This window comes from Anopheles moucheti, chromosome 3, assembly GCF_943734755.1.
Source record: "Anopheles moucheti chromosome 3, idAnoMoucSN_F20_07, whole genome shotgun sequence".
NCBI classification, from domain to species: Eukaryota; Metazoa; Arthropoda; class Insecta; order Diptera; family Culicidae; genus Anopheles; species Anopheles moucheti.
In genome coordinates, this window is record NC_069141.1 from 36,204,889 (window position 1) to 36,219,606 (window position 14,718).

Below are 14,718 nucleotides of genomic sequence, written 5' to 3' on the forward strand. Positions count from 1 at the left end.
GTTTAGCAGCTTATTTTTCGTCAGGATAACGCTTCCAGTTTCGATGACATCTTGGCTCTTTGGAGCCCACTGCATTTGTATTTTCATGATATTCGGAAGTTTGCTGCTAAAAGTTGGCCGACCACTGCTCTAGGAGCTCATAATATCTAACGTTGGGACAGTCCCACCATTTCCCCATTCTTCTAAGATTCTCGATACACCTTATGCAAACATGTTTTTTTGCCAATTCTCTATTACCCTCACAGACACAGATTGAGATGATCCAAAGATCAAACGCATTCCACTGCAAACGAGCTGGAAATTACTGTTTAATAGCAATACCCAGAACCAATGCCCAACAGTCGCTTATGAGTCATGTGTTACTGAATCTTTCCGCACATCGTACACTGCGTCCGATCGGCAGTAAAGGCAACAAACTGATGCGATTAATTTTGTAAACATTCCGATCCAGGGAAACGATGCGTTATGAAACACGCCCGTACCTACGCATATGCGCACACACATATCCCACCGTTGTGAATTGTTTATTTACCAAAGCATGGGGAATTTATTGGTATTTATTTACTGGTTTTGTACCTTGTGGTGTGATTTGTTTTCACTTTCCATTTTTCCTTTCTTTTGTAACTTCTTCCTTTGTGACATGAACTCGGATGATCTTCTAGGAGGAACAACAACCTCCGCGTGGATCGCCAGTCGCACTGTCGTTGATTTATATAAGCACTTACTCCACCCGGATGGGTTTGGTTTAATTGAAAAATGGAAACACGTTGATAGCACCTGCCACCTAGCGCTGCTCAGGTACTGTCCGTTGTATGCGGACCTCATCCTGCTGGAATGAGGATGTTCCAAACAAATTGCGATAATCTTTCATCCACTCGCGTTTGAATTGGGCCAACCAGCTGCCGCAGTTTGCCAAGCAAACGGTAATCCGTCAGTTCGGCTCTCCAGCTAAACGACGAGCTACGACCAACGGGCACGAGTCCTGTTTTACATATTCCCATATCCTGCCCGGGTGACGGAGAGTTTCCTTCCCGCAAGCACGCTCGTTGCTGGCTGTCGCCTGGACACCTATTTTTTATCGCTTCCAGTTATGGTAGGAGGGAGGCCACACCGCTTTCCACAGACTAATAGAGTGTCCTTTTGCTTACCTCGACTGAGTGGAGTGGTGCAGATTGCTCGTTTTTTGTCCAACGCCTCGGCAACATGCAAACGAGTACACCATCGTGTCGGAGTTACACTATTAGAGAGAGGCTCGGAACTCGACATGTAGAGATAATTGGAAAAAGGTCCACCTGCCAGTGGATGGCAGTGGCTTAAATCCCACCACGGTGGTCGCATGAAAATTGGCACGACAGGAAGCATCCTTTAGCATCCGGCGCTCGTTGGCTCTAGTTAGCCGTCCTTTGCCTATTCATGTTTAATTGCACTTTGTTTGGGTTTTATGAAAATGCTGCGGCAACACCACTAACACCGGTGGCCACTAGTGCCACACTTCATCCTGTGCCGATGTTACACGTTCGTGAAGTTTACCTTGCTTTTTGTTACCGTTCATCATTTAACGATCCTGTATGAGCACTTCGCTTGGATGGGCACTGTTTCACTATTTACCGGCCGGGTGCCAGCGTTTTATCATGTGGGTTTCGTGTTTGTTTCTTTTCCCTGAGCTTTTTTTTAGTGCCACCCGTAAAAAGTGCAGTGTCACTGTCAGCGAGATTCCAACCGTCTGATAAGAGCAATAGAAAAATGAACGCTCTGCAAGCACTATCTGGTGCACCGTATTTAAGGTACCTGCCAGACAATAAAGCATACAATATGACGAAAATTACACACCGTACTGGGACGGGCATTATCACCGGATGCTAATTTTGAATCTGAGATATTTCTGGGATTTTTTCTAGGCCACAAATTATAGCACGGTTAAAGTGGTGCTATAAAGATATGGGGAGTGGAATCTTCTTTTCGGGCTGCAATTCATGCCGAAATTACGTATTGCATGACAATGTAAAACTTGTTATCGTTTGTTTGATAATAATATAACAATTGTGTGCAGTATTTTTATTCACTTAGCTGTGTTTTAAATCAAGATCAGCTGACAATGATGCCGGTTTAGTGGAAAATTATTTACGAACCATAACAAACGAAGCTTTTTCAAGCAGATTGCATACTTCAAGGCGGACTTTGATAGTTTATTTCCCAATCGCTCAAAATATGTGGATTTTTATTCACTTAGCTGTGTTTTAAATCAAGATCAGCCGACAATGATGCCGGTTTAGTGAAAATTTATTTACGAGTCATAGCAAACGGAGTTTTGTAAAACAGATTGCATACTTCAAGGCGGACTTTGATAGTTTCTTTCCAAATCACCCAAAATCATACGATGTTTGATGGTAAGCGTTTCCCAAATTAATTCCCCAAAGCGTCTTTATCTCTATTAAAAAGAAGTTGAACTTGAAATGATCCTATTGTCCGGTGCAACTGCCAAAAACTATCGATCGTTCAGTTTTCTTCTATTGCCCAAAAGCACTACAAACTCACCGTGTATCGTCAACGTGCAAACAAATGATCACTACGTGTGGTGTGCTTTTTTCTCCACAATATTTATCGTGTGTTTCGTACTTCAGCACAAACTTGCCAGCCAAAAAAAAACAAAACGACTGCAGCAACCCGCCACTTATTGAGCTGCCCAGGATGCACACAATCAAGTTTCTCGTGTCCTGTGTGTGACAGGGCGCTTATTCTTATTCCCCCCTCTCCCTCACTCGCTGGCGACTGGCGTACGAATCACGCGAACCTGTCCACCACAATCAGGGGCATGAAATAGTTCGGACCATAAATCATCCCAATCCACAGTGGGCACTCTACGAAATTTAGGTTTCCCGGTTCTGTTCCTTTTCCTCGGTCATCGGATTCGGCGAAAGGAAGCACGATATTTGGACTAATAAAATTTATTGCGATACTGCGTGCTGTACGACGGTTGGTGGGGATGTGGTGCCGGGTGCTTTCCGTCCCAACGAGTCCCAACCTCCACCGCACAGCCGAATGTTTTCGACAAAAGAAATCAAGCATAAACAAATTTGGGACATAAATTTTGCATAAACAGTCTTCACGTGTTTCTTTGCCAAAGCGCTTTTGACACCTTTTGGATAGGAAGCGTTCCGTTCGCTGGGAAGATGGGAAATGGTGCTTTTTTTTGCTTTGTTTTTATTTATCCGCTCGAATGTTGCTTTGCTCGTCGGTGGTTCGCATTACGGGCCAAACGAAACGATCAATAATGCGTTCTCGCTCTTTCAGGTTTATAAGCAAGCTTTTCCTGGTTTTTCTTTGCACAGCCGGACGAATTCTGCCTTGCTGTCTTGAATGTTTGGCTCGCTGTGAAAGAATCTCAGTCAGATTTTTATTCTCCTCGCCGGTAAAGGAACAAAACAAAAACCCGGAAACCTTCCCGCTGCGATCGGCAAGAAATCTTCCGTATCAGCAAAACCACTCTCTACGTTATGCAATCATGCGATTGAACCAGACTGGCAAAATATTGGAGAAGAATGCGATAAGAATAAAATATGTTCTTGCGATAAACTAGCATGCCCGAGCAAAACTGCCTCCTTTGCAGCATGTTTCGCTCTCTATCTCACATCGCTCACAACACTTTTCCACTTCCGCTTTACACTTCCAAACTTCCAAGTGCCAAGGTTGGTTTTGATTATCACATGATGACCTTCAGCAAAACCACCGCACAGGACTACCACTCACACAGGTCACACAGAGCACAGGGTGCAGTGCTGCTCGCCGAGGGGGGGCTCCATTAGCTTGGCCAGACTTTGTGGCGCATTCGGTTCCTTCCGGGGGGCCCATTATCATTGCGCCTTCTCGCTAGTCTGGCAAATGGATTATGCTCACGGAATGATTCTTCCTTCCAGAACCAACGAAACCCTGCCCGCTGCTATACCCACCCGTTTCGATTGGGCTCATTTTTTAGCTCATTCCAAGCTTCCGGATGGAGCAGCGATAGAAAAAAAGGAACAGAACATGTAAGGCCTTGTGCCACCAGGCAACGTTACAGCGTTGTCTGTAAAGGGCACAGGTCGGTGGCTATGTCCACACGGCTACATGTCCGCTATATAAAGCCTGTAATGAATATCGGTCAACTCTGTCTCTATTAATTATTCACCGCCACGGACGAATGGGCTTGTGGCCTGAACTGTAGCCACACACACACACGCGCGCGCTGTAAGTTTACTGCGCCGAGAACCTTCGCTTTTGCTATGGTATTTCGTGCTCGCGGGTTCACCTGCCCTTACCTGCAGTTACACAATGGAAAGAAAATTCAATTTTCCCCCCATTTTCTCTCTCCACATCGATGAATGGGGTCTTAAAGTTAATTTTTCAAAACTATCCTTTTTTTTGCTTCATGCTGTATCATCCCTTTATCCGCTCGACCACATCAATAAGCACTTTTTTTTTGGGGAGGGGCGGGAACGTATAATGTCCACATATGTAATGGCTTTCGTGCCCTGTTTTTTTTTTTTTTGCTGGAAACAAACAAACGAAAAACGCAAACATCCCCAGTCAGACACACTTACAACAGTCGCCAGCCAGCGTGCACACATTTATGATTCATGCCGTATTAATAACGAGCCTGATGGGAGGAGCGAGTTTCTCACCTTTCCGTCCGACCGACGTGCCACGTGCCGAAATGGTAGGAAAATCACAAAAATTTCATCACACACCAGGCGCCTCCATCGGCGTCCGGGTTGGCTTTCACCACCTCGCCACGCCTGGTTTCCGGTCAGGTGTTGATGAATAAACAAATAATCTTTATCCAACCGGTACCGTACATACCTTCCTTCTTTGTTGGACGGTTGGAAAACGGTCGGAAGAAGCTGATCAGGAGTTGGCAAAAGCAAAAAACAGAGCGCTCACGGTGCGAACACGGGCGTACGGGTGTTGTTGATGAAATTAAGCTTTGTTTATTTTCACGCCAACCAAATTAAAGAAGTAAGGCTCGAAAAATCAAAGAAAAGCTCAATGGCTCAACAAGTCACCGACAAGTCCTCGAGAGGGATGGGGTATATAGGAGTAAGAGAGAGAAGGAGAGAGAGCGAACAGAATGTAAGGAAACGTGCCACTCACAACCGGGTTGGGAATGATCCAGTTTTTTTGTTGCATTGGTACGATTGGAGGTAGGAAAAAAAACCCATTTACACCACACGCAAACCTATTGCACTGCCTTACACCACGGTGCCACGGCTTTTCGGTCTTTCACGCCCGAGAATGGGCGCCATTGTTAAGGGTGAAGTTTAATGATTTGCATCCTGCTGGTAAGGTAATGGGAGTGAGCCTCTGTTTCGCGCAGGAAAAAGTACGAATGTACCCTTGGGCATGACGATGAAGAAATTGATGCAGGAAGTGAATTATTCAAATTACTCTAATTGGTGGAAATGTGCAATCACCTCGACGAGGGAGAAGGGATGGATTTATTTTTTTACCATTATTCCACAATACCTTCCGGACATGCCGGTTAAGCGTTCCTTCAACGGTTGCGAGTAGCGCTGGAATTGGTTAGACACAAACACACTTAAACACACACACACAAACACACAAAAAACGCCTCAGCAGCAGAGTTCATCAATTCAAATGTCATAACACTTAAATACCGAAGTCATTAAACGGAATTATGCTTTAGCACGCCACCACAGCCCCGGGGTGCTATCCAAAATGCTGGAATAATGATGAAAAATGTCCCCATCATCGAGTACATATTAATTTCAATTTTCCAGTTTTTTAGCACCGGGCGTCACACCTGCCTTGTCACACATTAGCTACATTACAAAACGGTTCTGATTGCAGGGAGCAAATTACACAAATTGTGCAGCAACTGAAACAAAAAAAAGCACACAGCTCGGGAAGCTTTAATCGTTGCTTGGGGCGTGCTTAAAGTGGCCATCCCGGTACCGTACGACATGCATCAAATTCGTAATCATATCGATTTATTAGCCTCACTGTGTGACGTCTTCAACAAAGTGTCTTGTTTTTTTTTTTATTTTTGTTGGCCTGTGTGAAGCTACGTGAAGCACATTTGTGTTGTGTGGTATCGATTTCGAGGACCAAACAATAGCACAAACAACAATGGGACCGTCAGGACACGCGCAGGTCGCTCTTCATTTGCAGACAGAGTGACTCCTGTGGCGTAATAAAACAAAGTTTGATGCTTTTAATACTCATCCAAACAAATGGAACGAGCAGTCCATATTTTCAGGCATTTTCCTTCCCAAAACAAACCAACAAACAAAAATCCGTGTACATTACGGGGATTTTATTACGTTTTCGTTTTCGTTTGCGTGTGTTTGTTTTGTTTTTACCCTTTCGAGCCACGCATTTGTCAACATTTCATTGCGGTGAAGCTTCGGAAATGGCGGAATTGATATTTTCTTCCCTACCCCGGGTAAATTGTCACCCAAACAGCTTCGATAAAGCTCGTATTTTGCTACAGTTAATGTCCGTTCGGTTTCATGCTTACTCCATCCACCCGCAACCATTTTCCTTTTTTGTTTGACGCTCTGTTATCACCTTTGATCGAATTCGGTTTCCTTCGCTAAGAAGCTCGCGCTGCCCGTCTAGCCACGGTGGCGACGAACTGGGTTTATGTGCGCATGTTGTGCTGGTTTTGTGTTTTGTCTTTGCTCGGCGCTTATTTACTTTCGTTCCGTTTGCCTCAACTCATGTGTAACCGCAAAAAAAAAAAACAGCGGAACCATTTCCCACTGCGCACATGATGAGGCGCGATCGGTGTTTGGGAAAAAAGGTGGAAAGTTCCATTGGTTTTTTGCCCCAACCAACGGACATACAGACATAAACGAGGTGAAGGAAGAAAAAAAAACGAAATTCCACCACCCCGAAACTATTCGATTTATATGCATTAGATAAGATACGTTATTAGCTCTCTTCACTTTACGACCAGCAGCGTTTTTATGTACGCCAAGAATAAAAAAAAAGTGTCACTGGCAAACGTCCACTGTCACAAGTCTCGGAGCTCGTCAACAAAACAACATCCACCACCAACCACAAAGGGACGCCATTTGACGCCTCGAGGGACCCATACGATGGGCATACATATTCACGAACCTTCATGCAAGGGTGGCCCATCTATCCCACCGAAAGCACCGAATACTCACCAACGTATACAAAAAAAACACCAACACACTCTCGCCTGTCATAATCTTTTGGCTGGCATGCAGCAAAAACGAAAAAAAAAACGAGGACCACCACAGTATTCGCATCGGGTCGAATACCCTCCCAGCCCGGGGAGGTGAACGTATTTATGCAAATTGTAGAAGGCCGCTTAATTAAGCATCGAGTGTTTCATACGATCGCGTGTGTGTGTGTGTGGAATAGGGCCGACCGGATCCAGATCCCCGGGTGGAGATGTGGAATAAAGATGGGTCCCATAATCAAATGTGCATACGAAAGCAGGAAACAGCAAAGAAAGTGCTATCCTTTTTAATGTTCGCACCCATACACCCAATTTAAATGATTGCACAATAATATAATTTGTGCGGCCCGGCACTATCGATACGCCCGGTTTTATCAGCCGATATTCCGCAATGCAGTAGAAAAGCAGCTTCGATAGGGATATCTACAGTGTTTCATGACTACGCTGCCGCTGATAGGGCGGCCGTTGTGCTGACAATAATAATAAAGCTATTTTCAGATGCTAATAGAAGCTTTCTCGTTATCACTTTGCGAGTGGCGTGATGCCACTCATCGCTGCTCGTTACGTTGTTTCAAATACAGTTCAAATATTTATCAAGTGACCCGACAACGTTGTAAAGTTTCAACTCAGGTGCGGATGTAAATATATTCCTTCTGTAAACCTTTTTCAAACAAGAAGGAAGCAAATTGATAACACAACGTACCAATTGTTTGAGTTGGCCTTCACATTTAACGTTCGCTTGATTGATTTTATCCGAGCGACTAGCATCGAACCACCTGCAAACCTGCATTCAACTCCCACGGCTCACTATCATCACCACAGTTGCCGCATTGGGAGCAGAAACATCCAAAACCGACCACGATCGATGTTTTTTTACTTCCCGGCAGGAACCGCAGCCAAATGCAGCAGTTCTTGTGTCGGGGGTTTTTTGTTTTGTTTTATTCTATCCTATCTTGTTTCGTATCGTTGGTGCGGCAAAAGTCTTCAATTCGTTTCGCTCGATTGGCAGTCAACCAAAAGCATCCTTTATTTGAAAAAAAAAACCACTGCAATGGGTAAGATTAGTGCAACGGATCACGGCCGTGTGGGTAGGCCGTCGATACAGCCATTCGACGAAGGTTTGTAAAATATTCACAAACAAACCAACCTGGCACACGAACCCGGTCGGTTGAAGTACATATTTCGTGTGTGAAAGACAAGCTTTCGGTTGGCAGAAAATCCAACCGGTTCTAAGCCACGTAACAGGGGCGTAACTGGGGTGTTCGGTTTTTTTTTATTTGTTCGTTTATTTATCCATCTTGTCCATCCTAACATTACCCAATCACGTCCGCACTGCCAGCAGAAAAGCTGACGGAGGCTGTGATGGTTGAATCTGTTCAAAACTCTGATCGGTGGTAAATGTTTCGTATGGGTTTTGAGCTGCTGCCAAAAAGCACACCTCGGGACGAGCGACTAAAAGGCGTTTGCTCAACACCCTATCGACACCCTATCGATCAATGGCGGTTGGCCAAGCTTCCGTTTTGCCCGAAACAAGGTTAGCTGTGCCATTAAACGGAATAATTGAAGCTTTACAAGCGCAAACATTGCTGTCAAAATATCAAGTGTGCCATGGATCAGCAAGGTGCAAATAGACGAGGCCAAGAGATTGGAGTTCGCCTGTGACATGTGACGACGCTCCGCCAGGAAGCATTACGCAATGCAGGTTACGAAACTATTGGAGCAGATCCTCAGGTTGAAATCTGTGATATCTCAGCGGAAACTACTTAAATTAGACTGTCGGCTACTTTAACGCACAAGCTACTTTATTGTGTCAGCACTTGCGACTTATCTCCATCGCTTTTCACATCCGACTCCCCTAGCGCAGGACTCGCGCCCGCTTTTAAATTGATCAAAACTAACGGTAACGGTATCGAACTAACTAACGGTACCTTCGCTCGTCGTACCGCTACAATCGCGATATTACCAATTGTCCTCTCTCAAGTTGTTTCTCTTGTTCCGAGGAAACGGAACATCCTCCCCCCCACCAAGGGGATATTACAGTTTCGGCACGGGAAGAAGCGCCAACTTGTGTATTGGCCGTTTGAATAACCCATGCTTTGTATGCACATCCACCACTCGTATCAACCCATCTTCGCCTGGATACACTTTGGAAATTCGTCCTAATTTCCAGAACTGTGGAGGCATGTTCTCTTCCTTCATCAGCACTAGTGCTCCTTCCTTGATATTGTCCCTCTGTTTTGTCCACTTGTGCCTAGTCTGCAGCTCATTCAAATACTCCTTCTGCCATCGCCTCCAGAACTGCTGCCGAAGTTGCTGAAGCCTCTGCCACTTGTTCAGTCGATTATCTGGAAGATCCAGATAAGATGGTTCCGCAACTCCAATCAATGGACGGTCGATAGTAAAATGCGCAGGAGTAAGGCAGTCCAGATCATGTGGATCGTTTGAAAGGGCGTATAACGGTCTAGAGTTTAGGATGGCCTCAATTTGACACAGAAGAGTGTAGAAATCGGTGATCGTTAAAGATGCCGATTTATAAACCTTTTTCAATACACTTTTAACACTCTTGACTCCTGCTTCCCAAATTCCTCCAAAATGAGGAGCACCAGGCGGGATCATTCTCCACACGATCTCTCTTTCTTGGCAGAACTGGAAAATATCTTGCCTTGTTGTTTCATTCTTAAACAATTCGTACAACTCACGAAGTTCATTTTTCGCTCCTACAAAATTGGTGGCATTGTCGCTGTAAACTTCTTCGGGAATTCCTCTTCTGGATACAAATCGTCTAAAGGCTGAAAGAAACGCACTAGTTGATAAGTCTTCTACAGCTTCCAAATGAATAGCCTTTGTGACCATGCACACAAATACGCATATGTATCCCTTTACAGCAATGACACGACGAATGCCTGATTTTAACATGATTGGCCCAGCGAAATCCAGACCAACTCGTTGAAACGTAGGGGCAGCTGTTACTCGACAACTTGGTAGATCACCCATTTGTTGGTCCATGGTGCTTGGTCTACTTCTAAAACAAACAATGCATTCATGCAGCACCTTTCGAACCGTAGATCGAGCATTCACTATCCAGAATTGCTGACGCAGAATTGAAATCACTCCGGATGGGCCTATGTGCAGATTTTCTCGGTGAATTGCTGAAATCAAGCGTCTGGTTACTACATTTTGATGTGGAAGCAGCATTTGGTGCTTATTCTCATACGGCAGATCTGCCTTGCGTATACGGCCTCCAACTCTCAGTACATCATTATCCAAGAATAGGTTGAGATTCAGGTAGCGTTGCACAGGTTTGCCATTTTTAACAGCTGATATTACATCTGACAGCTCCTGAAGTTGAATAGCACGTACAATCCAACGCGTAGATTCTCGCAGTTCTGCAATTGTTGGATTTTTCTCATCCATTCGATCTCCCTTACGTCGCTTGGCATTCTGCTTGAATCGCACAACATACGCTAGTATTCGCTGCATCTTTCGAAAGGATTCAAACCTTTCCAGAATTGGCAGTCTTTCAGTTGGTACTGTCACGTTGCAAGTAACTTCCGTGCATAGTTCGGGAATCTCCTCATCAGTTAAATCCTTGGTGTACTCATTTGGTATATCATGACTCCTCAGGAATTCAGGTCCGTTCCACCACATGTCATTCTGGGTCAAAAGAGATGCCGACTGACCTCTTGAAACAACGTCGGCAGGATTTTGGTCGGTTCTTATGTAACGCCATCTGAAATTAGGATTCTCATTAATTTCAGCAATACGATTTCGAACAAAGATGGCAAGCCGATCCAAAGGTTTTTTCAACCATGCCAAAACTATCTGGCTATCTGACCACATGTTGACGCTTTCAAAGTGGGAACTCTTCAACACCGCTAGCACCATTTTAACCAACCGGCAAAGTAATAATGCAGCCAACAGCTCCATTCTCGGAATAGTTACGTTCGATAATGGTGCGACTCGGGATTTACTGATTAACAACCTTAGCTGCGCGGTCCCATCCTGATTTAATGACCTTATGTACACACAAGCTCCATACGCTTGCAATGATGCATCACCGAACCCATGTATTTCATACGAGACTGCGTCGATGCCTACTACGTGTCGAGGAATTCGAATCTGCTTTTCGATTGGCAAAGCCTTCAAAAACTTGTTCCATTCTTCCAGCAATGGCTCATCTATTTTATCATCCCAGTTTAGCTTAGTAATCCATAGCTTCTGCATCAATATTTTTGCTATAACAACCACCGGGGATATGAGTCCAAGCGGATCAAATATTCTTGCTATGGTAGAAAGAACCTCTCGCTTCGTTGGTGTTTTATCGATCATTGGAACCTTTGTCAAAAATATAAATTCATCATCATTAGGATTCCACATCAAACCCAACGTTTTTATAAACTCGTTAGCTTGACAGTCGTCGAACCTTGCTAGTGCATCGCGATCTTCGATGGGAATAGATTCCAAAAGCCTTTCGTCGTTAGCTGTCCATTTATGTAGTTTCATACCTGCCGTTTTGAACACTTCGATGATTTGAGATTGCGCCTCATGTACCGTATAAACGTCGTTTGCCCCAAACAAACCATCGTCAACATAGAAATTCTCCTCGATGATTTGACTTGCTAAAGGAAAACGTTCTCTCTCATCACGAGCAAGTTGTAACAGCGTTCGTGTCGCCAGGAAGGGTGCGGCTGCAGTTCCGTACGTAACCGTTGTAAGCTCCAACACACGCAACGGATCGTGTGGTGACGATCTCCAGAATATTCGTTGTAATGGGCTGTCACAGGGATCCACCTTAATCTGTCGAAACATTTTAGCAATATCGGCACTTACCACATAGCGAGGCATTCTAAATCGAAGCTTGATCGAAAGTAAGTCGTGTTGTACCTTGGGTCCAGTCCTCATAACGTCATTCAATGATCTTCCGTTAACCTTCGCTGACGCATCAAAAACCACACGGCATTTTGTGGTGCTTTTATCCGGGTTAAGAACAGCATGATGAGGAAGATACCATTTCCTTATCGGAGTAACGTCCTTACTTTCGTCGATCACTCTACAATGACCCAAATCTTCGTATTCACGCATAAAGGCCTGGTATTGCGACCGCAACTGTGGATTCTTCGACAACCTGGTTTCCAACGAATAAAACCTGCGCAATGCTACATTTCGCGAACAACTCAACTGGGTTACCGATTCCTTTAAAGGCAATTTCACAACGTATCTACCAGTGTCTTCACGATAATGTGTTTCGAGAAAATGTTCTTCACAAATTTCGTCCTCACTTTTCACAGAACGCTCATTTGTCACATCTTCTATTTCCCAAAACCGTTGCATTGTCGTTTCTAAGCGATCGCTTACTGTCACATGGGTATAAGTTTCTTCTTCCCTTTGTACTTCTGCAACGCGTCCTCCTATCACCCATCCAAAACGGGTTTCAGTAATCATCGGCATTGTATTTGCTTGCTTTATGGACCCTGACAACACTAATTCCGGGAGACAATCCATGCCTAACAAAATATCTACACTGCTAGGATTGTTAAAGTTTGGATCAGCTAACAATGAAGAGTTTGGCAAATTCCACTCGCTTATGTCGAATTTCACAGACGGCATTTTACCCGTTATTTCGCGATATACAAAGCAAGTAATGCCCATACTAAAATTGGTACATCTGGATTTCACCGTAAACGAACACTTCTGCCTTACAGGCGAGTCAATGTTTCCAATACCTTTTATTGGCACGTTTACCTTTTCCAATTTTAGTCCTAATTTCACTGCAAGCGCTTCGGTTACACAACTAATCTGCGACCCACTGTCCAGCAACGCGCGACACAACAACAACTCTTTGTTCGCTGATTCCGCATAAAGCAAAACAGTTTGCAACAAGACAATACCTTTCGATTTGTCTGCATTATCTGCATGCTGGCTCGCGCTCACTCTTTCGGATTCTCCTGTTGCTTGTTCCGAGTTCTCAGAATTGTTGTTATAATGCAATACTGTGTTGTGCGCTCCTTGACACACACTACACTTCACACGCGATTTACAACGGTTTCTCCAATGTCCCGGTTTTAAACAAATCAAACAGAGACGTTTTGTCATAACCAATTGCACTCTATTCTTTCCATGTAGTAGTAAGAGTTCTGAACACTTATTTGTTTCATGATGTCCCTTGCACAAATTACACGTATTTTCACTGAACAATGTTGAAGCCGCATTGAATTTCATGGGTGTATGTTCGTTGGAACCTGGCTTCTTTAAAGGTAATCGTCCCTTATGCCCTGCAGTGACACTTCCCTGGCATCTTTCTAACACCGACACTCTTTCTTTTAGGAAAGACAAGGTTTTTTCATAACACGGAAGCTCGTTTCTAGGGATGCTAGTTTCCCATATTTTCTTTGTTTCGATATCCAAAGAATTTGCAATTAAATGTATGATCATTGAACACGAAAGACCGGTAACATTTTCACCTAAATACTTTAGGTTTTCAACGTGGCTTTCAACTGACTCGACCAAATTACGCAAACCTACATAGCTTTCCTCGGTTAATTTCTTCAAATTGAAAAGTCCACTGATATGTAAGTCCACCATACGACGCTTATTTTCATACCGTTCAGATAACAATTGCCACGCGCGTTCGTAATTACCGTCATTAATTGTTTTTTCATCTATCACCTTGGCCGCATCACCGATCAACGCCTTTTCCAAGTGATATAGTTTTAATCGCGGGTTTTCACCACTTTTATCCACAATGTCTTTGAAGATTGTCTTGAATCGCTCCCACTCCTCATACTTGCCACTAAACGAAGGAATTGGCCGAGGTAATGGAGCATGCACAATCACTGGTGCGACACTAGGACCAGGAATTACTGCTTGAGATTCGATGGATTTTGCCGCAAAGGCTTCAGATGCACTCTCTATTTCCATCATCACTGTCTCATGCAGTTTCATCATTTCCTTATACTTGGCGTCATGCACTGCACTTTCACTTCCTACAAGCTTTATAATTTCTGCATAATGCTTGTTGTGTTCTTCTAATGCACTATCCGCCTTTTTCCCATACACTTTGCACTGTACCGCAGTCAGCGCCTTTTCCTCTTTATTCGCCAGCGAAATGTTATCCAATATGCGAGTTAACTCCTCACATGCAAGGTCACGCATGTGAATGTTTGGCATCGCATCAACAATCACATCCACCGATCCCGGTTCCACGACCGAATTCACGGCTGGTGTGGCGTGTGGCGTTCGAGGTGTTCGAGGCATGATGAGCGATAACCGAAATCCAACTACTAGTTAATCCGGTTCGAAGGACCAATGTGATATCTCAGCGGAAACTACTTAAATTAGACTGTCGGCTACTTTAACGCACAAGCTACTTTATTGTGTCAGCACTTGCGACTTATCTCCATCGCTTTTCACATCCGACTCCCCTAGCGCAGGACTCGCGCCCGCTTTTAAATTGATCAAAACTAACGGTAACGGTATCGAACTAACTAACGGTACCTTCGCTCGTCGTACCG

The 14,718-nt window shown here is 44.3% G+C and overlaps 1 protein-coding gene across 2 annotated transcripts in view; it reads left to right on the forward strand.

The window, feature by feature from the left end:
• LOC128301516 (apoptosis-resistant E3 ubiquitin protein ligase 1) overlaps positions 1–14,718 on the forward strand; it is a 35,344-nt gene that overhangs the window by 9,409 nt on the left and 11,217 nt on the right. The gene's annotated exons all lie outside the window — the stretch shown is intronic.